Genomic DNA, 18207 nt, shown 5'->3' on the forward strand with positions numbered 1-18207 from the left:
AAGGCAGAAGGAGGGAGAAGAGGAGCAAGGAAGTCTGGACTGCGAGGGGTTGGTCCACCAACTGCGACAGTGTGCCTTTTCTAATGGGAGGTCACCAAATTCAGCTGGACCCGGTCTGAATGAACATGTGATCAAATCAGACTCTCTGAATGTGGCTGACAATGGGGGCTGACTGAGAAGCCATTGATAAAGGCACTGGGACTTGCTTTTACGGCATGTTCTGGCTTTTTGGGACACTAGTCTATATGAATGCACAGCTCCCTAAGCCTGGATGTAGGGGGGAGGGCCTTGGACTTCGCACAGGGCAGGGTTCCCTGCCCTCTCTCAAGCAGGGAGAGAGGAGGGGGTTTGGGGGAGCTGGAGGGGATTGGGAGGAGGGAAGGAAGTGTAAATATTTGAATGGAAAAATACCCTCCCCCAGAAAAAGAAGATGACTAGGGGGAAACAATCACTTTTGTTTGTTATAGCAAACAGATTTAGAAGCTTTTATATTTTATGGTGAAGTCCTTATAGGCAGTTTTCAATTATCATTTTATTCATGTAATTTATCCAAAATGTCCTATTGTGTCTAATCGTCTTGATGTGCTCTCCAACTAGGATACTTCTTTGTATTAATTAAATCACTGATTGGCCCATTAGATGTAGCTTCTTATTGACTAACTCTTAACCCATTTCCATTAATCTGTGTATCACCACATGGCAGTAATTTACCGGCAAAGTTTCAGCATGTCTTACTCTGGCAAAGGCTCCATGGCATCTTTTTTTACTCCACCCTTCCTTCTTCCAGCATTTAGCTCTGTCTTTCCTGCCCTATCAACAGGTCTATCAACAGGCCAGAACAGGTCACATATTATGTTAAGAATTGTGTATATATTCACCAGAAAAAATTGTCTATGATTTATTTATTTACTATAGGGTTATTATGCAGTTTTTTGGGGGGTGTCAATTATTTTTTACTTATTTATTTATTTTTAATTAAAAATTTCCACCTCCTCCCATTTCCCTCCACCTTTCCCCATCCCCCTCTCCCCCCTCTCCAGTCCAAAGAGCAGTCAGGGTTTCCTGCCCTGTGGGAAGTCCAAGGTACTCCCCCTTCCATCCAGGTCTAGGAAGGTGAGCATCCAAACAGGCTATCCCCCCCCCCAAAAAAAAAAGCCAGTACATGCAGTAGAATCAGAACCCAGTGCCATTGTCCTTGGCTTCTCAGCAGCCTTCATTGTCCACCATGTTCAGGGAGTCCGGTTTGATCCCATGCTTTTTCAGTCCCAGTCCAGCTGGCCTTGGTGAGCTCCCATTAGATCAGCCCCACCGTCTCAATGGGTGGGCGCACCTCTTGCAGTCCTGACTTCCTTGCTCATGTTCTCCCTTCTGCTCCTCATTTGGACCTTAGGAGCTCAGTCCAGTGCTCCAATGTGGGTCTCTGTCTCTAGCTTCATCCATCACCAGATGAAGATTCTATGGTGATATGCAAGATATTCATTAATATGACTATAGGATAGGGCCATTTCAGGCTCCCTCTACTCAGCTGCCCAAGGATCTAGCTGGGGATATCTCCATGGACACTTGGAGTCAAGTCTCTCACCAACCTTAAAATGACTCCCTTAAGATATATACTTCCCTGCTCCCATATCCTCCCTTCCTCCATTCCAACCATCCCACTACCCCAAGCTCATCCTCCCCTTCTCACTTTTTTCTCCCCATCTTCCCTTACCCTCACCCCACCCCCACCCCCGTTTCCAATTTTTGTGTGGCAATCCTGTCTCCTTCCAATATCCAGGAGGATAACTATATGTTTTTCTTTGGGTTCACCTCCTTATTTAGCTTCTCTAGGATCATGAATTATAGGCTCAACGTCCTTTATTTATGGCTAGAATCCACTTATGAGTGAGTACATACCATATTCATCTTTTTGGGTCTGGGTTACCTCACTCAGGATAGTGTTTTCTATTTCCATCCATTTGCATGCAAAATTCAAGATGTCATTGTTTTTTAACGCTAAGTAGTACTCTAATGTGTACACATTCCATACTTTATCTATCCTTCCATTGAGGTGCATTTAGGTTGTTTCCAGGTTCTGGCTATTACAAATGATGCTGCTATGAAGATAGTTGAACAAATCCTTTTGTAGTATGATAGGCCATCTCTTGGGTATATTCCCAGGAGTGGTATTGCTGGAATCTGGGGTAGGTTGATCCTGAATTTCCTGAGAAACCACCACACTGATTTCCAAAGTGGTTGCACACGTTTGCAATCCTACCAGCAATGGATGTTTCCCTTACTTCACATCCTTTCCAGCAAAAGCTATCATTGGTGTTTTTGATTTTAGCCATTCTGACAGGTGCAAGATTGTATCTCAAAGTTGTTTTGATTTGCATTTTCCTAATGGCTAAGGAGGTTGAACATGACATTGTCTTTTGGCCATTTGAACTTCTGTTGAGAATTCTCTGTTCAGTTCAGTGCCCCATTTTTTTTTAGGATTAAAAAGTAGTTTATTGAATCTACTTCTAAAAAGCAACTACTAGTTTTAAATATTTTACAATGGCTTGGAATTTTTTTTTCTTTCTCATGGTTTTATTTATATTTAAAAATTTCCATCTCCTTCCCTCCTCCTCCCCCTCCCTCCGCTCCTCCTCCCCCTTCCCGCCCCTCCTTCTCCCCCTTCCCTCCCCTTCCCTCCACCCATACCTCCCCTCCCTCCCTCTCAAGGCCAAGGAGCCATCAGGGTTCCCCACTCTATGCTAAGTCTAAGGTCCTCTCAACTCCCCCCAGGTCCAGGAAGGTGATCGACCAAGCTGAGAAGGCTCCCACAGAGCCCGTCCATGCTTGGATTTTTGTATATTGATACAAATTTGAGGCTATGTTTGTTATACTGTATATATGTTATAGAAACAATAGGATAAAAGGGTAGATTATTGAATCTACTTTTAAACCAAAAAGGAACTACAAGTTTTAAATATTTTACATTGATATAGATTTTTATATATTGATACAAATTTGAGGTTACTTTTGTAAGGTCATATTTTTTTCTCATTTTTTTATTAAAAATTTTCATCTCCTCCCCTCCTCCTCCCCCTTCCCGCCCCTCCCTTCCACCCATACCCAACTCCGCCACTCTCCAAGCCAAAGAGCCATCAGCGTTCCCTTCACTATGTTAAGTCCAAGGCCCTCCCAGCTCCCCCTAAGTCCAGGAAGGTGAACAACCAAACTGACAAGGCTCACAATGAGCCCATCCATGCTGTAGAGTTCATGCTCATCGCCGTTGTCCTTGGTTTCTCAGTCCTCCTCCACCGTCAGCCACATTCAGAGAGTCCGGTTTGGTTCCCAGTTCCATCAGTCCCATTCCAACTAGACTTGGTGGTCTCCCATTAGCTCTGTCCCACCGTCTCAATGGGTAAACGCACTCCTCACGGTCCTGACTTCCTTGCTCATGATCTCCCTCCTTTTGATCCTCATCAGGACCTTGGGAGCTCAATCCGGTGCTTCTATGTGGGGCTCTGTCATTTTCTCCATCCAATGCCAGGTGAAGGTTCTATGGTGATATGCAAGATATTCATGAGTATGGCAATAGGATCTGGACATTTCTGGCACCCTCTCCTCAGCTGCCCAAGGAACTAGATGGGGGCGTCTTCCTGGACACCTGGGAACCCCTCTAGAGTCAAGTCTCTGCCAACCCTAGAATGGCTCCCTTAATTAAGATATATAATTCCTTGTTCCCATATCCACCCTTCCTATATCCCAACCATCCTATTCCCCCAAGCTCTTCCCATCCTCCACTTCACACTTTTCTCTCCCCATCCCCCATCCCCCCATCCCCCCATCCCACCCCACCCCCAAGTTCTCATTTTTTTGTCCGGCAATCTTGTCTACTTCCAATATCCAGGAGGATAACTATATGTTTTTCTTTGGATTCACCTTCTTATATAGCTTCTCTAGGATGTTTTTATGAATTATAGGCTTGATGTCCTTTATTTATGGCTAGAAACCAATTATGAGTGAGTACATCCCATGTTCATCTTTTTGGGCCTGGGTTATCTCACTCAGGATGGTGTTTTCTATTTCCATCCATTTGCATGCAAAATTCAAGATGTCATTGTTTTTTACCGCCGAGTAGTACTCTAATATGCATATATTCCACACTTTCTTCATCCATTCTTCCACTGAAGGGCATCTAGGTTGTTTCCAGGTTCTGGCTATTACAAATAATGCTGCTATGAACATAGTTGAACAAATGCTTTTGTAATATGATTGGGCATTTCTTTGGTAAATTCCCAAGAGTGGTATTGCTGGGTCCTGGGGTAGGTTGATCCCAAATTTCCTGAGAAACCTCCACACTGCATTCCAAAGTGGTTGCACAAGTTTGCATTCCCACCAGCAATGGATGAGTGTACCCCTTACTCCACATCCTCTCCAGCAAAGGCTATCATTGATCTTTTTGGTTTTAGCCATTCTGACAGGTGTAAGATGGTATCTCAGCGCTGTTTTGATTTGCATTTCTCTGATTGCTAAGGAGGTTGAGCATGCCCTTAGTGTCTTTTGGCCATTCGAACTTCCTCTGTTGAGAATTGTCTGTTCAGTTCAGTGCCCCATTTTTTAATTGGGTTAATTAGCATTTTAAAGTCTAGTTTCTTGAGCTGTTTATATATGTTGGAAATAAGACCTTTGTCTGTTGCAGGGTTGGTGAAGATCTTTTCCCAGTAAGTAGGTTGCCTTTTTGTCTTAATGACAGTGTCCTTTGCTTTACAGAAGCTTCTTAGTTTCAGGAGGTCCCATTTATTCATTGTTGCTCTTATTGTCTGTGCTACTGGGGTTCTACAGAGGAAGTGGTCTCCTATGCCCATGTGTTGTAGAATACTTCCCACTTTCTCTTCTATCAGATTTAGTGTGTTCAGATTGATATTGAGGTCTTTAATCCATTTGGACTTGAGTTTTGTGCATGGCGATAGATATGGAGCTATTTTCATTCTTCTACAAGTTGACATCCAGTATGCCAGCACCATTTGTTGAAGATGCCCTTTCTCTTCCATTGTATACTTTTTAGCTCCTTTGTCGAAAATCAGGTGTTCATAGGTTTGTGGTTTAAAACCCTGATGTTCTATTCGATTCCATTGGTTGACTTCTCTGTTTTTGTGCCAATACCAAGCTGTTTTCATTACTGTAGCTCCATAATAGAGTTTGAAGTCAGTAAGTACCTTTATTGTATAGGATTGTTTTGGCTGTCCTGGATTTTTGTTTTTCCATATAAAGTTGATTATTGTTTTCTCAAGGTTTGTGAAGAATTTTGTTGGGATTTTGATGGGGATTGTATTTAATGTATAGATTGCTTTTGGTAGAATTGCCATTTTTACTATGTTGATCCTCCCAAACCAAGAGCAAGGGAGATCCTTCCATTTTCTGATATCCTCTTCAATTTTGTTCTTCAAAGACTTAAAGTTCTTGTCAAATAGATCTTTCAGTTCCTTGGCTAGAGTTACGCCAAGATACTTTATGCTATTTGTGGCTATCGTGAATGGTGATGCTTCTCTGATTTCCCTCTCTCCTTCTTTATCCGTTGTGTATAGAAGGGCAACTGATTTTTGGGGGTTCATCTTGTATCTTTCCATGTTACTAAAGGTGTTTATCAGCTGTAGGAGTTCTTTGGTAGAGTTTTTGGGGTCACTTATTTACACTATCATATCATCTGCAAATAATGAAAGTTTGACTTCTTCCTTTCCAATTCAAATCCCCTTGATTCCCTTATGCTGTCTTATTGCTATTGCTAGAACTTCAAGCTCTATATTGAAGAGATATGGAAAGAGTGGACAGCCTTGTCCTGTTCCTGATTTTAGTGGGATTGCTTTGAGCTTCTCTACATTTAATGTTAACTGTCTGCTTGCTGTATATTGCTTTTATTATATTTAGGAATGAGCCTTGTATCCCTAATTCCCTAATCTCTATAAGACCTTTATCTTAAAGGGGTGTTGAATTTTGTCAAATGCTTATTCAGCATCTAATGAAATGATCATATTTTTTCCTTCAGTTCATATATATGATGGATTACATTGTTAGATTTGCATATGTTGAACCAGCCCTGCCTCTCTGGGATGAAGCCTACTTGATCATAATGTATAATTTTTTGGATATGTTCGTGGATTCAGTTTGCCAGTATTTTATTGAGAATTTTTGCATCAATGTTCATGAGTGAGATTGGTCTGTAATTCTCTCTCTTGGTTGAGTCTTTGTGTGGTTTTGGTATCAGGGTAACTGTAGCTTCATAAAAGGAGTTTGGCAATAACTTCTGTTTCTATTTTGTGAAACACATTAAAGAGTATAGGTGTTAGCTCTTCTTGGAACTTGTAGAATTCTGCATTGAAACCATGTGGTCCAGGGCTTTTTTTGGTTGGGAGGTTTCTGATGAGAGCTTCCAATTCCTCATGACTTACAGGTCTATTTATACTGTTCACCTGTTCTTGATTTAATTTTGTTATATGGTATTTATCTAAAAAAGTGTCCATTTCTTTCACACTTTCCAATTTTGTGGCATAGAGAGTTTTGTAATAAGATCTAATGATTATCTGAATTTCCTCTGTGTCTGTGGTTATGTCCCCCTTTTCATTTCTGATCTTGTTAATTTGCATGATCTCTCTCTGACATTTGATTAGTTTGGATAGGGGTTTGTCAATCTTGTTTTCTCCAGGAACCAGTTCTTTGTTTCATTGATTCTTTTTTTTTGTTTTCTGTGTTTCTATTTTGTTGATTTCAGCCCTCGGTTTGATTATTTCCAGTCTTCTACTCCTCCTGGGTGAATCTGCTTCTTTTTTTCTAGATCTTTCAGCTGTGCTCTTAAGTCTCTGATGTGTGCTTTCTCCATTTTCTTTATGTGGGCACTTAGTGCTATGAAATTTCTTCTTAGCACTGCCTTCATAGTGTCCCATAGGTTTGGATATGATGTGTCTTGATTTTCATTGAATTCAAGGAAGACTTTGTTTCTTCCTTCACCCAGAGGTGGTTCAGTAGTTGACTGAACAATTTCCATGAGTTTGTAGGCTTTCTGACATTAGAATGGTTGTTGAATTCTAACTTTATTCCATGGTGATCTGATAGTACACAGGTGGTTACTACAATTTCTTTGTATCTATGGATATTTCCTTTGTTACCAATTATGTGATCAATTTTTGAGAAGCTTCCATGAGATGCTGAGCACAAGGTATATTCTTTTCTGTTTGGGTGGAATGTTCTATAGATGTCTGTTAAGTCCATTTGGTTCATTACATCTGATAGTTCTCTTATTTTCTGTTAAGTTTCTGTCTGGTTGACCTGTCCATTGGTGAGAGAGGAGTGTTGAGATCTATTAGAGTGTGGGGTTTGATGTATGCTTTGAGTTCTAGTAATGTTTCTTGTACATAAGTGGGTGCTTTTATATTAGGGGCATAGATATTCAGGATAGAGACTTCCTCCTGATGAATTGTTCCTGTTATGAGTATAAAGTGTCTATCTCTATCTCTTCTGATTGATTTTAGTTTGAAATAAATCTTGTTAGATATTAGTATAGCCACATCCGCTTGTTTCTTTGATCCATTTTATTGGAAAAATTTTTCCCATCCCTTTACTCTGAGGTAGTGTCTGTCTTTGAGTTTGAGGTGTGTTTCTTGTATACAGCAGAATGTTGGATCCTGATTTCACATCCATTCTCTTAACCTGTGCCTTTTTATAGGTGATATTAAGTGAAATCAATGACCATTGCTTGTTAACTCTGGTTATTTTTTCTGGTGGTAGAGTTTGTGTGTTTCCCTTCTTTGAGTTGTGCTGGTGGAGGGTTGTCAGATGCTGGATTTATTATGGGTGTTGTTGGATTCCTTGGTTTGTTATTTTCCTTCTAGTATTTTCTGTAAGGCTGCATTTGTGGCTATGTATTGTTTAAATCTGTTTTTGTCCTGGAATATCTTGTTTTCTCCATCAATGGTGAATGCAAGCTTTGCTGGGTATAGTAGTCTGGGCTTGCATTCATGTTCTCTTCATTTCTGCAGCACATCTATCCAAGACCTTCTGGCTTTCATGGTTTCCATTGAGAAGTCAGGTGAAATTTTGATAGGTTTACCTTTATATGTTACTTTGTAGCTATTAATATCTGTTCTTTATTCTGTATGTTTTGTGTTTTGATTATTATATGGCCCAGGGATGCTTTCTTTGATACAGTCTATTCGGTGTTCTATATGCTTTTTATACCTTCATAGGAATCTCCTTCTTTAGGTTGGGAAAGTTTTCTTCTATAATTTTGTTGAATATATTTTCTAGGCCTTTGAGCTGTAATTCTTCTCCTTCTTCTACCCAATAGGGTAGGTTTGGTCTTTTCACAGTGTCCCAGATTTCCTGGATGTTTTGTGTTAAGAATTTGTTGGATTTGTTTGGTTCTTTAATCAGTGAGTTTATTTCCTCTATAGTATCTTCAGTGTCTGAGATTCTTTCTTCTATCTCTTATATTCTGTTGGTAATACTTGTCTCAGTAGTTCCTGTTCATTTACCCAGAATTTCCCTATCCATCCTTCCCTCAGTTTTTGTTTTCTTCATTGTCTCCATTTCATTTTTCAAGTCTTGAATTGTTTCCCTTACCTGTTTGATTTGTTTTTTTTTTGTTTTGTTTTGTTTTCTTGGGTATGTTTGAGAGATTTATCCATTTCCTCTACCTTTTTGTTTGTCATCTCCATTTCTTTATGGCAGTTTTTCACTTCCTGTTTAAGGTCTTCTGTTATTTTCATAAAGTTCTGTTTAAAGTCGATTTCTTCTATTTCTTCTGGAGTAGGGTGTTCAATTCTTCTTGATTCAAGATCCCTGGATTCTGGTGATGTCATGTTGCCATTCAGGTTGTTGGAGGAATTTTTGCATTGGCACCTGCCCATCTCTTCTTTCAAATGGAGCCAGGAGAGTCTTGGTGTCTTAGTCCAGTCTTTGCTGTGCCTGACTCTCTGGGTGGATCTCCTCAGTGCATGAGCAGTTACTGTTCCTGTCTGGATGGAACTACTCAGCACTTAAACAGGGATGCCTGGTAGCCCCCTTTGGGTGGATAGCCTGAGTACAGGAGCAGGAGGCTGTTCCTGAGCCAAGGACCTTGTGGACCATAGGGCAGGCTTGGGGGAGGCATGGTCATGTGTAATAAAGAAACCTCTGCAGCAGGAGCTGGGGGGGGCTGTGCTCTCTTCCAGGTCAGGCTTCCTGGGGATAGCACACACTCACCCATCCTGATGGAACTCCTCAGCACTGAAGCAGTGATGCCTGGTAGCCCAAGGACACCGCAGACAAAAGGGTGAATGTGGGGGTATGACAGGGTTGAGTGGAACTCAAAAGACCCTGCATCACAAGCTGAAGGTGCCCCACAGTCCCTTGCAGGAACATTCAGGCCTGCCTGGCAGGCAGACACTCACCCCTTTCTTATTATGCAGTTTTGATTTTAGGGTAATGCTGGCTTTTCAAAATCATTTTATTAGCCTTCCTTCCCTTCATAATTGAAAAAAAAACAGTTTGAGAAGCATTGGTATTAGCTCTTAAATGTTGGTAGAGTCCAGCAGGTTCTTAAAACTGTTCCTTCCATACCAAGAACACTAGTAGGGGTAAAGGTACTACTTCCACTTCCTGTGTTTAGTGAGTTGTATACATGTTTTCTTTAGTAATAGAAACTTACTGTCAGATTGTGGAGAACAACAAATACTCTTGGCAATAGCCTGGTTTATTTGGGGTATTCCATGTGGTCCATTGTGAGGTATTCTTTTGGCCAAGAACTCATTTAAATGTACCTGTTCCTAGTACTGGATCCTTTATTTGGTAACAAGTGATTACAAATAGGAATTCTATGGTTCCCCCATTTTTAGCACAAGTAAAAAATCTCAGAGACAGATATTAGATTTCAAACTGAAGATTAGAACAACAAAGCAATTAACCACTAGAGAGTTCTAACCACTACAAAATCTTCAGACGGAAGATAACAAATTCCTGTCTCATCCTACTTTATATTCCTTTCTAATGCTGGTATTAGAGGTATGCACCAACACCACCCAGTCTCTATGGCTAACTAGTGTGGCTACTAGGATTAAAGGTGTCTGCCACTACTGTCTAACCTTTATGACTGAAAAGAATGGCTAGCTTTGCACTGTGACCTTCAAGTATGCTTTATTTATTTATTTAGGTACACAAATAAAATATCACTATGTCTCTCCTTTTTATCTAAAATAAAAAGACTATGACTTATGTAAGAAAAATCATATACAATAAATACAATAACTATATATAATATATAGGCAAAATATATCTACAATATGTATTTCATTTGTATTTGACAAACTCAGAGAGCATATTCCATAATAATCCTTGATTTTAGACTCATTTTGATCCAAAAGCTTGTACATAATTCACTTTCTATTTTAGTTTGCATTATCAAATTATCTTTTAATGTCTGTCAAACATTTAAACTTTATACGTCTTTAGTGTGTTTCTTTTCTGAGTCTGGTAAACAACAACAACAACAAAGCCATAGCTGTAACTATCTAGTCTTTAACTCCCACACATATCTGCAAAGAAAATAAAATTAACTTAGTAAGTAGGAAGTGCAAGCAAGCACTTTCCAAAAAAATGTGAGAAATGACAGAAACAGTTGACTACCTATATAGTGATCCAAAGTTTCTCTGCAATGTTGGGGCATCCATATTCAGAATAAAGGCCTGAAATATTTAACACACTTTTCTATGAAACAGGATTTTTGAAGGATTGTCCAACTTTGTCTTGACAAGTTTTGGCAGTCACTGTCTTTTGTGTCTTGCTTGTTTGATGGAGGAGTGTCTATGTGTTACTTTTATTAATAAAAAAAACTGCCTTGGCCCTTTAAGAGAACAGAAAATTAGGTAGGCGGAGTAGACAGAACAGAATGCTAGGTAGCAGGCAATGGGTAGACACTTCAGGCAGTCACCATATGCAATCGCCATGCTTCTCCTCTCCGAGATGGAGGCAGGTTAAGATCTCTCCTGGTAAGCTACCCCTCGTGGTGCTATATAAATTACTAAATATGGGTTAAAGCAAGATATGAGAATCAACCAATAAGAAGCTAGAGATAACAGGCCAGGGGCCAGGCAGTATTTAAATGAATACAGTTTCCGTGTAATTATTTTGGGTAAAGCTAGCCGGGTGGTGGGACGCAGCCCTACCACTCCTTCTACAGATTGGCGCCCAACGTGATGGACTAAATCCACTTAAAATCCTGAGAGCGCACGCCTTTAATCCCAGCACTCGGGAGGCAGAGGCAGGCGGATCTCTGTGAGTTCGAGACCAGCCTGGTCTACAAGAGCTAGCTCCAGGACAGGCTCTACAAACTGCAGGGAAACCCTGTCTCGAAAAACCAAAAAAAAAAAAAAAAAAAAAAAAAAAAAAAAAAAAAAAAAAAAAAAAAAAAAAAACCTGAGAGGGCTTTAAATAAAGGAGAGACAGACTTTAACACAGCTTTTTGCTGTTTGCTGGTGTGCCACAGAGAAATTTCCCTGACTCAGCCACCGTAACAGGAAAAAACCTGTGCAGTTTTAAAAACGCAGCTTCCTGCGCTGTGCCGCCACTGCAAACTCTGGCTTTAAAGCATTTCAATGGCTTTCATGGGGCTGGATATTTGTGTTCCTGCTTGGGATCGGAAGGAGAGTGCGCTGAGACCGGGCCAATGGCTCAGAGCTCCCCGCCTGCACCTGGGCAGATGGCAGAATCAGGCTTAGGCAGGCAGAAGAGCATGGCGGATTCCTGCCACCATACAGAGAGATGTTTTCAGACTGCGCAGTGCTCTGCATGTCAGATATTATTGTAACATGGATGAAAAGAGTTTCTGTGCCATGTGCTCAGCCTCAGAATTAAAGTGCTGAGTGCGGCTCCTACCTGGCAGTCCCAGAGCTAGCAGAAAATGGTACGTCCTCCATTTTCAAATTGGAGAGAGGTGGAGCCAAAATGCAGAGCAGCCCGCAGCTCTGCAGCTCAGAGCTGCAACCGATTCAGAGTCATAAGCAGCTCTGCCATGTTGGGCTGGGCGTGGCAAGCCCACAGTACCTGTTTTTGATCTAGGAATGTCACAGATTAGATTCTTAAGTGCATAGCGATTTAAAAGCACAAAACAAAAGTGCTTCTGGATAGTAAAAAAATTACAGATTCACAATAGGGCAGATTCAGACATATGAATGTACGTAGGCTTGAGAGAGAGAAGAAAAAAATATAAAAAATAAAGTTAATGCCTTAAAAAGGGGTAAAGTCTTTAAAGAAACAGAGTACAGATAGTTATAGATTAAAAGAAGTAAAGTGATAGAGTAAAAATAAGCCACGGAAAAATGGAAAATTCACAGAGAGTCTGGATTATGTATTTTGTTGTATTTTCTTTGATTTTTTTGACTCTAAAGGAACTAAATACAGAGAGACATTTCATTATATGGGCTGCCAGGATAGACCAGAATGGACATCTTAACGGTATGGGAATAGATCGGTGCTGAAAGCAGCAATCATGTATCACTTCAACAGAACCCTAAGTTATTTAAATGCCATATTTTAGATCTCTTTGAAGTGGTTGAAGATTACCTATCTATGATGAATACATTTCTATGTATTTAAGGAACCTGATTGGTCTAACTATAAGTATGACAAACATAGATGACTCTTGATCTATAATTTTTAATACCTATATAACTTAAAGACTAAGACTTCAAATTAGAATATTATATAATAAACAACTGTGCAACAAATGAGGACAATGACCTCTAAATATAAACAATGTATAAGTATCTTGATCAGAGGTAGAAATGTACATTGCAATATAATAAATACATCCTAAAATTGTATCAATATACAAAAATATTTTAAGCAGAGGTAAGGCATGCATGCATAAAATATGACAAAATAACTTTGCCTAGGTATACAAATATGGTGGATGAAAATGGGAACATATTCAATATAATTTAAGTTTGTATCAATATACAAAAATCTATGCCAATGTAAATTGAATAAAAATAATAGCTCATGAGTATTCATTCTATTACTCACTATTATTATTAGTGTGAGTAAGCTCACACTAATCTATTATCCCATTAATTTTTTCCTTTTTAAAGAGAAACCTGAGCCTACAAAATTCCCCCAACCCCCAATTCTATACCAATTATAATCACAACCTAAATGATGTTCCTAACCCTGAGGACAAACTTTGGTGAGAGAAGGTGTTCTAAAATTATTTACAGCTGTCATGGGTGATATTCTTTCTATGAGATCCAGTAAAAGTAAAATGATAGTTAAGTTCCAAGCCTACTGTCTGGTATAATTGCAAATAGTTTCTGAGTATTTAGTAGGGACTTTCTGAGGTTTCTATTTGGAGTTCTGACCACAACATTGTAAAAAAGTGCACCATTTCAGCTAACCAAGTTGGAATCATCTTGATCAGCTGGTACCCAAAAACAGGTCTTATAGGGGCTGGAGAGATGGCTCAGAGGTTAAGAGCACTGACTGCTCTTCCAGAGGTCCTGAGTTCAATTCCCAGCAACCACATGGTGGCTCACAGCCACCTATAATGAGATCTGGTGCCCTCTTCTGGCATGCAAGCATACATGGAAGGAATGTTGTTGTATACATAATAAATAAATAAATCTTTAAAAAAACAGGTCTTATAGTAGTGCTATAAGCATCATGACATCATATCAACCAAGTATTGTTGTTGTTGTGGGGCCCCAAATTCTTCCTGAAAATTCCAAAGATTACTGCATAAAAATCCATTGTTTATTGTGGAAAACTTAAACATTATTAACATGGACACATATATACATCATACACATATACATATACACATACACATACATGTACACGTACACGTACATGTACACGTACATATACATGAACATACATTATATATATAATTTCATATATATTCATATATATATTCAATGAAAGGTACAACAGAGACAAAAATAAATATAAAGGAAAGTAAATTTTTTTCTAAGTTCTTTTATCTTTCTGTCCCATGGTCCCATGTCATGGCTCCTGATATGAGACAGGACCTCTGAATTTTTATTTTAATAGCATGGAAGAAGTTTGGAGCCATTGTTCACCTCCAAAACCAGCTTTATGTAAGTCTCTCTTAGGGTCCTCTTTCTTGTCTACATTTTCTGGGATTGTGAATTACAGGCTAGTTTTTCTTTGCTTTATGTCCAAAGACCACTTATGAGTGAATGTATATTATATTTGTCTTTCTGGGTCTGGGTTACATCACTTAATCTGTTTTTTCAGTCTTTCCATTTGCCTCAAATTTCAAGATGTCATTTTTTTCCACTGTGTAGTACACAATTTTGTAAATATAGTAACATTTTCCTTACCCATTCTTCTGTCAAGGGGCATTTATGTTATTTCCATGTTCTGACTATAACAAATAATGCTGCAATGCACATAGTTGAGCATATGTCTGTAGTGAGGAGCTGCAGGCATGCCTGCTCTTCATCCTGCCTGGCTCCGGCATGGTTAGCCTTACACCCGAAATAACAACACACAAATTGTATTCTTTTAAATACTGCCTGGCCCATTATTTTCAGCCTCTTACTCACATCTTGACTAACCCATATCGAATAATCTGTGTAACACCACGAGTGGTGTCTTACCAGGAAAGATTCAGCATGTCTGACCTGGTGGCTGGCTTCATCGCATCTCTCTCACTGAGGAGAGGCACAGCAGTCTGCCCCAGAGAGGAGAGGCGGGGCAACTGTCTGAGCCATCTACCTCACTTCCTTTTTCTTGTTCTGTCTACTCCACCTATCTAAATTTTGCCCTATCAAAAAGCCAAGGCAGTTTGTTTATTAGCCAATGAGAATCCTCCATCATTCTTGCTTTACATATGTCCTTAAGGAATGATTGAGTATCCTTTGAGTATATGCCCAAAAGTGGTATTGCTGGGTCTTAAGCTAGGTTGTATTCTAATTTCTGAGAAACCACCATACTGACTTCTAGAATAGTTTGCACTCCCACCAGCAATGGAAGAGTGTTTCCTTTACCCTATATCCTTTCCATCATAAGCTGTCATCAGTGTTATTCATCTTAGCCATTCTTACAGGTGTTAGATGGTATCTCAGAGTTATTTTTTTTTTAACCAGGGATTGTATCTTCTGAGGCTCTCAGGGGCTCTGTCGCTAGTCTCTCTGAGTTTGGGAATTGAAGGCAACTATGGTGTGCATTTGATAGTTATCGTCCTATGATACTGTTTTTCAGTTTCTGACACCTTTCTCAGTGTCAATGTCTGAAGGGGAAGCCCAGCCAATCACCTTGTTTGTAAGGCATGTCCCCCTTAGGCTAATATTTACTTATAAAATCTTGTGGGTGTGCGGCCCGCCTTCTCCTTGTTTTCCTGCGCTCCTTGCTGGAACCTTGGCTTTTGAAAGTTCCCTTTTCTTTCCTTTATTAAAGCTGAATATTATATATTAAAGCTAGTCTGGTTAATCATAACTGCTGATCAACCACACCCCTTCATTTTGGCATCCAACTCAGGGCATTTGAGAGCCTTTAGCTCTGGTTCCCATGCTATGTGGCTGGGATTTGTCCTTGGGCTTTTGATAGCTTCAGTGGGTCACCCCATGCACAATTTTGCGCCACAGCCACCTGCACGCTCCTGCAGTCAATCTCAGCACAGTTTCCCAGACTAGCCCGTCCGAGCCCTGCTTGTACAGAGCACAGGAAATGCGCACATGACTCAGCCCAAGCACACTAACCCCTCAGGCGGCACCAGTCCCTGCTGAGTTCGGCCTCCGGCCCTGACCTGCCGGAGACAAGCAGTTACTGCCTGCGTCCTGGCATTCGAGCTTGTGCAGCCTTAACTGCGCCACTATAGAGAAAGTAAGGCGTGAGCAACCAGGCCAGGTTGCAAGCCGGAAAATGGACTGCAGGGCATGTGACTCGACCCAAGCACACTGCAGTGGCTACTCTATCCCCTCAGGTGGTGCCCTCCCCCACCCAGCTATAACCCACAGAGTGCATGGTCTGTGAGCTTCCAATTTTTAGAATTTCTTTTCCGGTTCTGACTTTTTCGGTCATGTGGATCCAGGTGCACCCCACCACCTACTGACAGGCAACGGTCATTACAGGTAAAATTTCTTTCAATAAAAAAAAGTGTCTGACAATATCACCATTGAAAGCTTCTGCAGCCTATTTAACTATACTATGGCTGAGATATTGCAGGATATATATGATATTCCCATAACTTGGATATTTATAGGGCTTGCAATTTTTCTCGTTTTTGGTTTCTTCCTTACATCGTTTGATAATAATGAAATGATAAAGTCCTTACAGAATGAATCCAGGATTCTTAGGGCAGAGGGTGAATGCTTAAGAGCAGAGGTTGAATGCTTAAGAAAGGACACAACTGTTTTGAGTGACAACTTTAAGTTGGTTTGAGTATTTGCAAAAACAATTCAGACTGACACCAACCTCCTCAAGACAGAGTTTGAAGTTCTCAAGGAAGGGAATAGGTCTATGTCTGATATGACTCTGTCAACTGAGCAAAATTTAGAAAAGGTACAGGAAGTAGAGATTCATTGCTGTGAAGGAGGGAACAGCTGGTTTGGATCATAAACTTCAGTCCCTGTCTGTAGGAACTGAAACATTATCAGAGAGAATTAAAACTGCTGAATGTGGCAATTGAACTTTGTCTAAAGGATATGACAGATTGGCTGACAGATTGTCAATACAAGAAGGCACAATTCATGCAGAAAATTCTATCCAAGGATGAGATATTAACTCTACTGGACAAACTTCATACTTTAGAATCCTCCATGAAGGCCTTGGAACATAATTCTGGACAGGAGATCCAGGCCCTACAGAAGGTAATGGTAAGCAGATTTGAAAAGATTGAGGAAATTATACTCTGATGAACAGGAGCACACAGTAGAAAGGCGAAATTTAGCTCCGTCAATGAGTAAAACTCTCTGGGATAATTTCCATAAAGTTCTACCTGCCTTTCCAATAATAACATCAGAAAAGGTGACTGGTTCCAAAAACCCTAGGGTCATCAAGGAATATACATGGGAACCTGTCCGTATGAATGATCTCAAAGAAATTAAACAAGCTGTTATGAATTTTGGGCTACATTTGTCCTTTGTTAGATGCTCAAAACTTGGTCTATAAGCAATAAGTAAATGTCCCACGATTGGGTACAATTAGTATCAGCTGTTCTAGAGAGCAGATTGCAATTAAATTGGAAATGCATGTTCAGACAAGAAGCTAGACTTTTTGAACAGCAGGAAAGAGAGAAGGGAATTGAGATTTCCCTAGATAAAATTCTAGGTGAAGGACTTTTTTCCGATCCTCTAGAACAAGCTAATTATGATGAACACATCTTATCCATATGTACTACAGCAGCCTTAAAGGCTTGGGACAGGGTTCAAGACCCAGGACAGAGAATGGAATCATATATCAGAGTTAAACAGGGTCAGAGAGAACCTTTTTGTAACTTTTTACAAAGACTAACTAAAGCTGTACAAATAGGGATATCTGACCCAGAAGCAAGACGTATAATAATTGAGTCTTTAGCTTATGAGAATGCCAATGTGGAGTGCAAAAGGGTCCTGGGGCCTCTAAAGATCAGATCAGCGCCCTTGACAAATGGATCTTGCATACAATGAATATTGATACATTTGAATATGGCACTGAAGCATGGGTAGAAGAAGCAATTTCTAATGCAAAAAAGAGGCATCACAATACCAAATGTTTTAATCGTGGCAAAATGGGACATATGAAAAGGAATTGCAGACAACTGATTTCCAGAAATAATAATAATAATAATAATAATAATAATAATAATAATAATAATAATAATAATAATACCTCTTCTAGAAATAACAGACATAGGAGGACTCAGCCTTCAGGTTTATGTAGGAGATGTGGAAAAGGCAGACACAGATGAATGAGTTCAGGTCAACAAGAGATAGACAAGGCAACCCGTTGCCATTTGGAAATGCAATGGGGGGCCTCTCGCAGGCCCCCATGGCAAATGTGGTCCAGTCATTTCCAGTTACTACAGAGAACATGCCTCATCAGGAATATTAGAAAGCCCCATGCCTGCTGTTAAAAGCAAAAATGGCCTGAAATGTGAGCTACGTGTATTTTGGCAGACTTCTATAAATGAACAAAGACCAAAGATAAGAGTGTGTATAAATGGAGTTTTTATTACTGGCCTACTGGACACAGGTGCAGATGTAAATA

Source organism: Arvicola amphibius, chromosome 11 (genome assembly GCF_903992535.2).
Source record: "Arvicola amphibius chromosome 11, mArvAmp1.2, whole genome shotgun sequence".
Taxonomy (NCBI): Eukaryota; Metazoa; Chordata; class Mammalia; order Rodentia; family Cricetidae; genus Arvicola; species Arvicola amphibius.